The 14,020-nt window shown below is 35.3% G+C and overlaps 1 long non-coding RNA gene across 1 annotated transcript; it reads left to right on the top strand.

Moving 5' to 3' along the window:
- Positions 1 to 792: 792 nt before the first annotated feature.
- LOC122907832 lies at positions 793 to 10,043 on the top strand. The gene is made up of 3 exons (XR_006384756.1): positions 793 to 869; positions 5,816 to 5,867; positions 9,980 to 10,043. It is a non-coding gene; the product is annotated as an uncharacterized LOC122907832 (long non-coding RNA).
- Positions 10,044 to 14,020: the final 3,977 nt, after the last annotated feature.

The following is a 14,020-nucleotide window of genomic DNA, read 5'->3' as shown; positions in this document are numbered from 1 at the left end:
ATAAATGGTTGCCACATACTCATCTTTTCCCATAGGCCCAAACATAGCCCAAGGTGTCTTACTCAACTACCCATTAAACACATGTGACACAATAATCAAAATATGTTTAAAGGGAAACTTTACAGTTTATGAAGCACATTCATGGAAGGTACATTTTTCTGGAAATTGAGGCAAGATTTTTTTTTTTAATCCGTCAACCAGAGAGAAGCAATTTTGTTACCATTTTATAGATAAACTGTATGAGGATGAAAGATGATCATTTTAAAATACAGCTTGTTAAGAAGCAGGACTAATTTCTAAAACTTCTCATTTTTTTTTCTTTTTGTCTTTAACATTTTAATTGCATTTATTACCAGAGATTTCCTACAATCAAATTCACCAATTTTAAGAGTGTGATTTCTTAACTTCAGACAAATGTGTTAGAGCAGTAAGACAGAGAACATTTTCATCACCTCCGAAAGTTTGCTTTTGCTCACTCAGGGTCAATCAGTTCTCCTCAGCTTCGGTCACAGGCAACAAAAACTATCCTGTCACTGGATGCTAGTTTTGCCTTTGCTACAATTTCTTCTGAATGTACTCATATAGTATATAGTCTTTCGTGCCTGCTTTTCTTCAAATTGCCTAATACTTGTGAGATTCATCAAGCTGTTGTATATATATCAGAATTTTGTTCCTTCTTATCGTGGAGTAAAATTTCATTGAATAGGCGTGCAATGATTTCTCTCTCTCCACCAGTTGGCCATTTGAATTGCTTCCAGGGTGGAGCTCTATGAATAGAACGGCTTTGAAAATTCACATACAAGTTTTTGTGCAGAAATGTTCTAGTTTATCTTGAAGGATACCTATGAGTGGGAATGCTGAATTTTAAGGTAAGTGAATTTTCAGTATTAAAGGAAACTGCCAGACTGTTTTCAAAGTGGCTATACCATTTTGCATTTCTACTCAGCAATGTGTGGGAAGTTCAGTTACTCCACATTCTACCCAACACTTGACAGTTTCAGAATTTTAAATTTTGGCCTCTCCAGTATTATAGTGATAAGTCTTGTAGAGAGGGGTATCATTGTGATTTTAATTTGCATTTCCCTATTGCCTAATGGTGCTGAGTGTTTTTCTGGGCTTATTTTCCACATCATCTCTGGAGAAATATTTGTATATGTTTCCTATACTTTAAAAAAATCAGGTTGTTTATCTTATTATTAATATATTTTAAGTGTTCTTAACATAGGTATCTGATACAAGAACTATGTCAGAGATAAGTTTTGTAAATGTATTTTAGCAGTTTGCGGCTTTTTATATTTTCTGAATCAGTGAAATTTTATTGATCATTGATTTCTTTGGTGGTTTTGGTGGTTCATTTTGTTTTCATTCAAGTCAAAATTAATTGATTGTATAAAACTGACCATATATGAGAATTTCTAGACTCTGTTCTGCTCTATTTATCTACCCATCCCTCCCACACTAAATTGATTGTTATAGCTTCATAATTAAAGTGTAAATGCTTCCATCTTTGTTCTTATTTTTCAATATATATATATATATTTTATTTTTCAATATATTTTTTAAGGATTTATTTATTTGAGAGAGAGAGAGCGCACACACATGAGGGGAGGGGCAGCAGGAGAGGGAAAGAGAGAATCTCAAGTAGACTCTGTGCTAAGCATGGAATCAGACTTGGTCTCATGACTCTAAGATAATGACCTGAGCAGAAATCAAGAGTCTGGCCCTAAGTGACTAAGCCATCCAGACCCCCTATTGCTGAGTTCTTTGCATATTTTGGATTCATGTGCTTTACCAGATACTTGTTCTGTAGATCTGCAGTTTCTGTCTTTATTCTGTGGAAATTATCTTTCATAGAGCAGACATTCTTTCTTTTTCTTTTTCTTTCTCTCTCTCTCTTTTTTTTTTTTTTTTTTTTTTAAGAGTGAGTGTGTGTGTTTGAGTGGGCAAAGGAACAGAGGGAGAAGGAGAGAGAGAATCCTCTGTGATTCCCTGCTGAGTGTGGAGCAGACATGGGGCTCGATCTCATGACCCTAAGATCATGACCTGAGCGAATATCAAGAATTGGATGCTCAACTGGCAGAGCCATCCAGGCGCCCCAACATTTCTTTTTCTTTTACAGATCATGCTTTTGGTGTTGCAGATACAGAAATGGTCACCAAATCCAAGGTCTTCTAGATTTTCTCATCAGCTATCTTCTAGAATCTTTATAGTCATGTGTTTCATACTTAGGTCTATCATCTATTTTGAGGTAATTTTTGTCTGAAGAATTGTGAGGTCTGTATCTAGATACTTTTTTTTTTAAATGTGGATGTTCAGTTGCTCCAGTATCATTTGTTGAAAAAATTATTCCTTTTACGTAGGACTGTCTTTGCCCCTTTATGTTACATTGCTTGACTATTTAGTTCACCTGATGTTTAGTTCAAAAAAAAAAGTTTGTTCAAATTCTTTTGAGACTTTTTCTTTGACATATTGTTATTTAGAAGCATGCTGTTTGTCTCCAAATATTCTGGGAATTTTCCAGCTATCTTTCTACTATTGATTTCTAGTTTAATTCCATTGTGGTCTGAAAACTTTCTTCATATAATTTCTGTTTTGTTTTTAATTTGTCAAGGTGTGTTTTATGGCTCAAAATATTGTCCATGTTAGTGAATATCCCACGTGAGTCTGAGAAGAACATGCCTTTTCTATTGTTGGATGATGTATTCTATCAAAGTCAAGTAGATCCAATTAATTGATGGTACTGCTCAGTTCAAGTACATATTTTCTACCTGCTGGATATGTCAGTTACCAATAGAGGGGGTCTTGCTGTCTCCGTCTGTAGGAATGGATTTGTCGATTTATTCTTCAGGTTCTATCATTTTTTGCCTCATGTATTTTGATATTCTGTTGTTACATGTAAACATGTTAAGGATTCTTTTATCCTTATATATGTATGTACATATGTATGTCCTTATGTTAAATGTAAACATTCAAGGATTGTTTCTTGGAGAAGTGATCTCTTTACCATTATGCAGTGCTCCTCTTTGTTTTTGATCATTTTCATTGCTCTAATACATTCTTTGAAATTAATATTGCTGTTTCTGCCTTCTTTTGACTAGTGTCACCTTTGTGTATCTTTCTCCATCCCTTTACTTTCATTCTATCCGTGTCTTTATTTTATTTATTTACTTTAAAAGATTTTATTTATTTGTCAGACAGAGAGAGAGAAAGAGATAGTACAAGTGAGCACAGGCAGGCGGAGGGGCAGAGGGAGAAGCAGTTTCTCCAATGAGCAGGAGGCCTGATATGGGACTGGATCCCAGGACCCTGGGGTCATGACCTGAGCCTAAGCCAGATCCCTAAACCACCTAGTGCCCCTCCGTCTCTTAATATTTAAAGTGAGTTTCTTGTGGAATGTATACTTGGGCCTTGTTTTTTAGTCCACTTCAAATCTCTGTCTTTTAATTGGTATACTTTGATCATTCATATTTAAAATGATTATTTATATGGTTGATTTAATATTTATCATATTTAAACTATTTTGTGTTCATGGCTCTCATTAAGTGGATTTAGATCCCTTTATTTTTCTAATGCAGGGTTAGTAGCACCATGTCTTTAGGTGAATTCCACAAATTTTTAAAAATTTTCTCCCAAGAAATTCTCTAAATTCCTTTCATATTTTTGAGTTATGTTATTTAATGGTGTCACCTATGGGTTATTCAGAAACCTACCTGAACTATCTCCAAATAAGTAGATTTTTCAGTGTATCTTCCAACTATGGTATGTAGCTGTATATGAAACAGAAGTCTTATGTTCAATGACTATACTGTGTATGATTTCATTCCCTTCACATTTATGAGGATTTTTCAAAGGCCTATCTCAGTGACTGTTTTCTATGCATTTCATCTACATTGTAAAATTCAATAAGAGTAAACTTCCAGGGGCACCTGGGCGGCTCAGTGGGTTAAAGCCTCTGCCTTTGGCTCAGGTCATGATCCCAGGGTTCTGGGATGGAGCCCCACATTGGGCTTTCTGCTCAGCAGGGATCCTGCTTCTTCCTCTCTCTCTGCCTGCCTCTCTGCCTACTTGTGATCTCTGTCTGTCAAATAAATAAATAAAATCTTTTAAAAAATTTAAAAAAAAGAGTAAACTTCCATTTTTTTTGTCCCACACTCTTGTATTACTATTATTAATCAGTTTCCTTCTACATATGCTATAAAACTTCTACAACAGTGCTAGTCATTTTGCTTACAGAGCTGATTTCTTTTAATCTTTTAAAGAGATTAACTAAAAGAAAAAATAGTCTTTTATATTTACTATGTATTTTTCACTACTTGTAACCACATTTCTTTGTGCTTATCCAACTTTCCACCTTGTTTCATTTTTCTTCTGCATGAAGAGGTTCTTTTAAATACATTCTTTTTAATATATCATATTTGTTCTGCTGAGAATAAATTTCACAGATTTTGTTTGTCTGCAAAGTTCTTATTTTGCTTTGATTTTTGAAATTTTTTTTCTTTCACTATTTTAAAGATATGTCTACATTATCTTAATCTGGCTTGCATTGTTTCTGTGGAAATCTGTCATTATATTTCTTATTTTGTACATAATGTCTTTATTCTTGAGCTCTTTTTAAGATTTTCTCTTTATCACTATTTATGAATTATATCTTGGATTAGTGGAAATGACACATAATAAAAATTCGTGGAATTTATAGTATTGTAAATATTGACATCTTACTAATGGGTCTTTTAATGTTTTGCTAATTCCTTCACATTCTTTATTTCTGGGTCTGTTTCATGAATTAATTTTTCTTCTGACTAGAAGACATATGTTCTTGCTTTTCTTCATGTCTAGTAATTTCTGATCGTATACAGCACATTGAATTTTTATGTTTGTTTTGTGTGCTGTATTTGTGTGTGTGTGTGTGTGTGTGTGTGTGTGTGTACTTTCTAAGAAGACTGTCAGGGGTGCCCGGGTGGTTCAGTCATTTATGCGCTGGACTCTTGGTTTTGGCTCAGGCTATTATCTCAGGATCATGGGATCAAACCCCATGTCAGGCTCTATGCTCAACAGGGAGCATGCTTGATGATTCTCTCTCCCTCTGCCTCCCTCTGTTTACATGCTCTATCTCTCTAAAATAAATAAATCTTTAAAAAATTAAAAATTAAAAAATAAAAAGACAACTGGCTTTTTTTGTTATGCAGTTACTTGGAATTTTATTAATTCTCTTCACAGTAGATTCTTTACAGTTAAATTTTTATGGGTCTATCTAGAGCAGACTTTAATTTAAGCCTAAATAAGACTCTTGAGGCCATATCATCCTGAGCATTCTACCCAATGATCATTTTTTATGTAGCCTGTCCATTCTGGCTGGTCAAAAGTCAATTTAATCCAAGTCCTAATTGAGCTCTAAAAATTAACCAGTTTATTTCTTTCCAGAGATAATTCCCCACAAAAATGCAAATATGCCAAAGAATTGTTGAGACATCTCTGCAGGAATCCAGAGATCTTTTTGTGCATAGATCTCTCCTCTCAGTTATCTTGTCACATGCACTGTAGCTTCCTCATTCTACCTTAGCTGCCATCTTTGTCTCCTCAATTCAGTAAGACCACTGCGTTGGCTGCCTCCCAGCACTGAAACCTAGAAGCTGAAATTGCAGGGTTTTCCTTTCTTGTTTCTCTTCCCTTGAAGTTTACAACCCCATATAGTTTGTTTTTCTTTCTTTTTTTTTCCCACTATGTATGCTAATCTTTTATATGACATTGGGAAAGCAATGGATTTTTTAAAAAATTGTACTTTAGTATAACTAACATATAGTTATATTACTTTCAGCTGTACAATACAGTGGTTCAAAAATTCTGTACATCACTCAGTGCTCATCACGGTAAGTGTGTTCTTAATCCCCTTTATCTTTTTCACCTATACCCCCACCCACCTTCCTGTATTTCCATTTCTGAAAACATTTACTTTATCATCTATTTTGTCCACATCTCTTAATGTTTACAGTGGAATGTGACCCTATGTAATCTTTCATGGATCTCAGTCTCATCTGTTTGTTTTGAGGCATTCTTAGTGCAAAGGCAGTTACCTGTATGTCTGTAGATAGTCACATAGCCTTTTATTTCAACTTGACTTTGTGTGCATTTTAGAAGTATAGATATCACTGTGAGATAAATAGCATCCACTTTGTTTCATCCAAAAACAAACAAAAATAATCGGGAAAAGAAAACAAAGAAAAGCAAAATTTAGGCAATCACAACTTTCTTATTCCAGACTTTCACATAATTATTAGTAAGAATCAAGATATAGTACTTTTTTTTTTTTTTTTTAAAGATTTATTTATTTGACAGAGAGATTACAAGTAGGCAGAGAGGCAGGCAGAGAGAGAGAGGAGGAAGCAGGCTCCCTGCTGAGCAGAGAGCCCGATGCGGGACTCAATCCCAGGACCCTGAGATCATGACCTGAGCCGAAGGCAGCGGCTTAACCCACTGAGCCACCCAGGCGCCCCAAGATATAGTACTTTTGAGTGACAGACTGAGCCATACTGGTGCATCAAATCCAAACTATGTATTAAATGGTCATGAAAGAAGAACAAAAACACACTTTTGAAAACAAAAATAGTAAGAGTGTTATAATCTACACATCACATAACAGTGTATGACAAATTTTAAGAGGGAATATGCACTAATTAATATTTATGGAAAACTAGTGAGAAATATTATTGAGATTGAAGGAGAATCCATTCAATGACCATTTTCTCCACAATGACTTGAGTCCATTAGAATTTATGACTAAAATATAAGGGTCATTTTCATTATTAAGGAAGGGCCAATGCTGAACATTTCCTTTATTTGGAGGCTTGTGTCCGTCCTAATATCAAATCCCAAAAAGTATATTAAAGAGGTCTTTTTTCCCCCAAATCATTGGAAAAAATTGAGCCTCCCTATGTGAAGACCTATCTTTGTAAACGTGTATCTGAAAGGAAAGGAACAGAGAGTGTGTGCTTGCAGATTACCCAGGCTCCCAGGAGTGATCAGAGTAAAAGGAACTTGGCACATGCACAGTTTCTGCTCCCAAATTCTCAGTCCAGGGCTGAAGGGAGGGGAACCTCCCAGGGAGTCCAATGTCTTTTTATATTCATGATATTAATGGTTTTACTCAAAATAATGAAGATTGCAGGAGTGTTTGTAAAGGTGTTTCATCGTTCCAAAGTACACTCTGGATTTGTTTTTCCTTACTGTATATCCCTTCCTAATGTCAGGAGATATAACAATGTTTAGCTCTGTGCATGTTTAACTATATATATGCTTAATTATACATAACTATGTTTAAAGAAGTTTAGAGGGGCTTGAGAGCAGATTGTATGGAATAGAACTGTTTTGGGATGATGGGAAATTGTTTAAAGACTGTGAAAAGACAGACTGTAGCCAGAGTATGAGGACACTGAACGCTGATATGTGAATTTAGATTATATTTATTCTCTTAGAGCGATGTGGAGGAACAGCTCAGGGACACTGATGTTTGAGATACCATTCTGGAGGCTACTGTATTAACTTAAATTACCTATAAAGAGTACCCAGTGGCACATTGAGAGACGTCTAACTGAATATATAACAATGAAGTTCTTCTTTCCTGCAAGCTTTAATAAAATTGCTTATTCTAAGCCACATCACCAATTCATCAGCAAGTGAAAGTTCAAATCCTACCCAGTGATTTTAGCTGTTTCACGGGCATGAGTGGGGAAGAGCCTTGCATCTCTTTGCCCTGTTCTACTTAGAGTACCTTTTTAAACATTTTTTTTATTACAGCTCTAAATAATTCCTACATTCATATTTAATCCCCAAAGTAATGTGACACATACCATGTCATTGAAAATAATGCTGTGACACTAATAGAGAGTATTTTAGACAATTATGAACTTAAGGTAAACAAAACAAAACAAAAAAACCCCACAGGAATTGAGGGGGGCCTGGGTGGCCCAGTTAACAAAGATTCCAACTCTTGACTTTGAATTGGGTCATAATCTTAGGGCCATGAGATCTGCCACCTTGGACTCTGTACTCAGTGAGAGAGTGCTGGAGATTTTCTCTCTCTCTCTCTCTCTGCTCATCCCTCTGCTCTCTCTCAAATAAATAAATAAATCTTAAAAAAAAAACAGGAATTGATTAGCAGCATTATACCTTTATTTTTGCTTAAAATATATTAAAATATTATGCATTTATTTTGCTAAGACAATTCATAGATCCGTTCTTCTAAGGGCCTATACATAAATCTCAAAGAAAAATTTCTCAGTCATTGCTAGGAAAAAGGAAGAAACAACAGAAATCACAAACTTACAAAATAATTTCTACTTTACCAAGAAAATATCACGATTGGTTTGAGCAGCAGAGTGGTGAAAGGTATATTTATGAAAGCCTCCTTTGTTCTTATAATTCACTCTAATTTTAACTGGACATACCCATTCAAGTTTCCAACCATAGTTGTTTGTTTGTTTTAATTTTGAAAAAAAAATATAGCTTTAGAGAAATGATGGGGAATGCCATGGTTAGAGCCTGCATAAGAGAAAAGTCTTAAGAAAAGAAAATATGATAGTATCTAAAGAAATCTCTGTGACTTTGGAGAGTTCTTTAGTGATTATATATTTAGAAAGAAAAAAGCAGGGGAGAAGTGATCCTAAATACAAATATAAGAGCTGCATGAAATAGTAATAAGAAGGCTAATGAGGAAAAAAACCTGAGCCTTGCAAAATATGCAGAAACAATAAAAAGAACATTTTTGCTAGGTTGAAAACAGCAAGAGGAACAAGGAAGAGAGAGTTCCATTCTGTGGAACAGATGGTACAATGTTAACAGAACAACTTATCTGCTGTTTTGCCTTTGTCCAATTCACAAGAGGAATCTGCCTCTCTGTGACTGCTAGAGGAAGATAGGATGTTGTTTCCATCCCAGCGTAGCCGGGCAGGTAAGGAGCTAGGACACGGCGCCAGCACTCACTGATCAGGACATCTCCAGGTCAGAACAATCAGCAGAGTGCAAAGAGAAAGAATGTTCAGAACCAGGTTCCTCAATCTTTGCAAATCACAGAGAACAAGACAGACGACTAGAATCCAGGGAAATAATTCCGTTTTCAAAAGGAGGTAAATGACATGTATGAAAACTTGATTTCAAATATTTAGGTTGTTTGGAATACTGAGTATCTGAGAAGAGTGAAGCAAGTACTAGGGTCTTTTATGAATTTTTAAAGAACAAACCATGGTATGAAGTATAATTTATTTCCTTTTTCCTTAGAAAAATAGGGAATGTCATTACTTCGGTATACATTAGCTTTGGTGAAAGGCTTCTTATATTCAGTATAATTTTTGTGAGATTCATTCTTGTTTTTCCATGTATCAGAACCCCATTCCCTTTCATTTTTTCAAAATATTTATTTATTTATTTTAGAGAGAGAGAGGAGGGGAGGCCGAGGGAGAAGAAGAGAGAGAAATTCAAGCAGATTCCCCACTGAGTGTGGATCCTGACTCGGTGCTTAATCTCTTGACTCTGAGATCATGACCTGAGCTGAAATCAAAAGTCAGAGGCTTAACCCACTTAGTCCCCCAGGCACCCCTCCCTTTCATTCCTGAGTAGTATTCCATTGTATGAACATTGCAGTTCATTATTCATTCTCCTATTGATAGACACTTGGACAGTTTCCAGTTTTTTATTAGAAAATAATGCTGAGAAGGATATTCCCATTAAAAGCATTTTTAAAAATAGTTTTTCAGTTTTCTTAGATAAATACCTGGGCATGAAATTCTCTGGTAATAGTGGAGATATGAGATATATATATATATATATATATGATATATATATGATTTTATTTATATATGTTAAAAATACTATATATATGTCAGTATTTGATTTTGCCAGATTTTTTAATTTTAGCCATTCATGTGCATGTAGTAAGGTATTGATTTTTAAAAACATTTTTTAAGCTTTCTTTAAATATCTTTGACAGAGAATAATCTGGTGAATTACAACTGGTTGAATAATTACAATGTAAAAATGGCAGTCAAAGGATCACTTCTAATTCTTCCAGTCCACCTACCAACTGCAAGACATTGGGCAAGTGCCTCAGTTTCCTTCTTTGTGAAATGGCCTAAGACAAGCACACCTCTTACTGTGATTTTCACTGCATTTTGCTGGTCATAGTGGAGATAATTTTTTTTTTTCCAGGTTGTAGGTTTGTGGCAACCCTGGGTCAAGTTAGTCTATTGACTCCATTTTTCCTAGAACATTTGCTCATTTCCTTTTTAAAATTTTTTATTTCTTTTCAGTGTTCCAGAATTCACTGTTTATGCACAACACCCAGCACTCCATGGAATACGTGCCCCCCATACTAGCCATCACCAGGCTCACCCAACCCCCCACCTCCCTCCCCTCCAAACCCCTCAGTTTGTTTCTCAGAGTCCACAGACTCTCATGGTTCATTTCCCCTCCAATTTCATGTTTCTGTCACAATTTGGCAATTCTTGCAATATGTCAAGCTTTTTCATTATTCTTATATTTGTCATGGTGATCTGTGATCAGTAATTCCAACTCCCTGAGCTCACATGATGGCTGGCATTTTTAGTAATAAAGTATTTTAATTAAGGTGTGTACATTTTTTTTCAAGATGATGAGATTGTACAGTTAATACACTGCAGTATATGGTAAACACAACTTTCATATGCACCAGGAAACCAAAAAATTCACTTAACTCATTTTATTGTGCCTGTTGCTTTATTGCAGTGGCCTGTAACCAAACATGCAATATCTCACAGCTTGGCCTGTTAATAGATCTACTATATAGGTTTGTTATTAAGATTAAATGAAAATACTCAGAGGAGACTTAGGAAGGTGCTTGTCACATATCAAATACTCAATACACCTTAAATAAAATTATTACCATTTACCATTTTTACCTTTTGAACCAAGGAGTATGAAGGATCTGAGAGGTTGGGACACAAATGAGGACCAATCTTAAGATCATTAAATCCTAAGTCAGTCTGGAGGGTTAAAAACAGATAATATTTGATGCATGTAGTTTTGGTACATACGTAAAAAGGGAAAGTTTCACAAGAGGAATAGGTGGCAGAGCAGGGTATGAGAGGTGAACTATGCATGACAGACATGGCAAAAGCAAAAAAGAAGTATATGTAAAGACAAAGTAACGAACAAAGGGGCACTGACTGTAACACAGAATACTATAGAAATGGAAATATATGCAAAGTAGATTCCATCTTTGATGAACAGTTCAGTCCTGATTAGATTCTTGGGGACCCCTGTAGTACATATTTCCTGAGGCTGAAATTGGTTCTTCAGCAAGAGGCAGTTGATAAGCATTTCCTGGAGATATTTATCTTATGCTACACTGGAAATCCAGGACACCCTGTTCTTTTTTTTTTTTTTTTTTTAAGTTTCACCCAAGTTTTTATTTAAATCCCAGTTAGTTAACACACAGTGTAATATTAGTTTTGGGGTAGGATTTAGTGATTCATCACTTACATACAACATCGGTCACTCATCACAACAAGTACCCATCACCCATCTAGCCCGTCCCCTGACTCCTTCCCTTTCAGCAACTCTCAGTCTGTTCTCTATAGTTAAGAGTCTGTTTTGGGGTGCCTGGGTGGCTCAGTTGGTTAAGTGTCTGCCTTCGCTCAGGTCATGATCCCAGGGTCCTGGGATTGAGCCCTGCTTCTGGATCCCTGCTCAGTGGTGAGTCTGTTTCTTCCTCTGCTCCTCCACCCACTTGTGTTTTCTTTCTCTCTAATAAATGGGCAAAATCTTACAAAAAATAAAAGAGCCTGCTTTATGGTTTACCCTCTCTTTTCTTTGTCCATGTTCATCTGTTTTATTTCTTAAATTCCACATATGAGTGAAATCCTATGATACTTATCTTTGACTTATTTCACTTAGCATAATATCCAGCCTCATTCACATCATTGCAAATGGCAACACTTCATTCTTTTTGATGGATAACTAATGTTCCATTGTATATATAGCACATCTTTATCCATTCCTCATTCAGTTGATGGACATTTTGGCTCTTTCCATAATATGGCTATTGTTGATAATGCTGCTATGAACATTGGAGTACATATATCCCTTTGAATTGGTATTTTTGTATCCTTTGGGTAAATACGTATCAGTGCAATTGCTGGATTGTAGGGTGGCTCTATTTTTAAATTTGAGGAACCTCCCTACTATTTTCCAGAGTGACTGCACCAGTTTATATTTCCACAAACAGTGTAAGACAGTTCTCTGTTTTCCGCAACCTTGCCAACAACTCTTGTTTCCCGAGTTGTTAATGTTAGTCATTCTGATAGGTGTGGGGTGGTAGCCCATTGTGGTTTTGATTTCTATTTCTCTGATGATGAGTGATTTGAGCATTTTTTCATGTATCTCTTAGCCATCTGAGTGTCTTCTTTGGAAAAATATCTAGTCATGCAGAAGACCCTGTTATTGACATTATACTGATCAGCACTTTGTTATTGCCTGGATAAAAGTATAAGTAACATTAATCAAATATCTTAATCTGATAGAAGAGTTAAAATGTTTGGTATCAGATTTTCGATTCAAAATATTTAAACATTACAATGTGTTGTAATCGAATAGGTATAAATCATTATTGCTTAAAAGCAAGCAAACAAACAAGAATTCACTGCATTTACATGGCCTTGCTGTATGTAAAAAAAAAAAAAAAGATGAGGAGAGAAAAATTGTTTGAGTATAGCATTCTGATACTAACTACCATCTTAAACTGTGTTCATAAAATTATATTCCTCATATTATGAAATAGTATTCTGTTTACTTCTGATACTTTCATTTTAAGGAGGTCGTGAAAGGAAAAAGTATATTCATGAGAAAATAAATAAGATGCAGATTTCTTTTTATCTGAGAAGAAAGGGATGAGATTTAGTAGGAGATGGTGACACTGATGTACACTTAGGCCAAGGGAGGGAGGGAAAAAAGCGATCAATCAACCAAGAGAAGCAGCAAAACTCAAGCGCTAGTCATGTGGAAGAGATGTTTGATTTTCTACGGACTAAAATGTATGCATAGATCCAAAGTAAGTACATCATGGGGAATGTGATTTTAGCTAAAAGTGGCAGGACCTGAACGACTTTACCTTCTAATCCAGCACCTCTTTCATAGCACTTGTCAAACTCTGTTTGATGTGCACTTTTCTGTCTGTCACCCTGAGTGTGAGCTCCTTGAGGAAAGAAATTGTCTTGTTAATCCTTCACCATCACCATAGATCGTGGTATGCATGCTTGAGAGATGTTTGTTAAATGGAATGGAATGGATTGTTTAACAAATAAGGACATCCACAAGCCTGACCAGAGGCAACAAAGATACAATATCCCCAGTTCCTAGCAAGTGTTGCACATTTGTGAAGGTAAATAATGTCAATAGCTTAGAAAGAATTTCTTTTTGTATTGTTGGGAGTTAGTTCTAGAAGCTCTCTGCACCAAGTCTCTATGTCAATTCCATGAATCAGATGTGATAAGTCTGTTTCCTTATGAATTCTTGATATGTGAATAAATTTTCATGGATTCACAAGAATTAAAAAATAATGATAATAAAATAAAAAAAACGAGTAACATCAGTAGTGTCTCCTGCAGTTAAGAACAGAATCTATGACTAACTTGGCACATGAAGCATTTAATATCCTGGAAGTGATATTAAATTTTGGTGGGGTGTGAATCACTCGTTTTGTTTTTCTAGAATGTCAGTTTCTGCTATTTTTTTTGAAAACCATATGTCATTATCAAAAGAATCCTATTTCAAGTTTAAACTCTTGGTACTGAATATGATTCATTGTTTTTAACTTTTTAATTATTTAAGCCATGATCATTCATCTCCATTACTTAAAAACATTTTGTATGCATATGGATGGAGATATTAAAGGAGTCTCATCAGCATCCCCTTTTATGCTGTCGGAAGTGAAGTTTTCACTATGACATTTAGTAAAGAAGATGGAAAGTCCTGGTGTTTCAAAGAGAAAAGGAAT

Source organism: Neovison vison, chromosome 5 (genome assembly GCF_020171115.1).
Source record: "Neovison vison isolate M4711 chromosome 5, ASM_NN_V1, whole genome shotgun sequence".
In the NCBI taxonomy this organism is placed as follows: domain Eukaryota; kingdom Metazoa; phylum Chordata; class Mammalia; order Carnivora; family Mustelidae; genus Neogale; species Neogale vison.
Note: the sequence above shows the minus strand (reverse complement) of the source record. Positions and strands in the feature narration are given on the sequence as shown.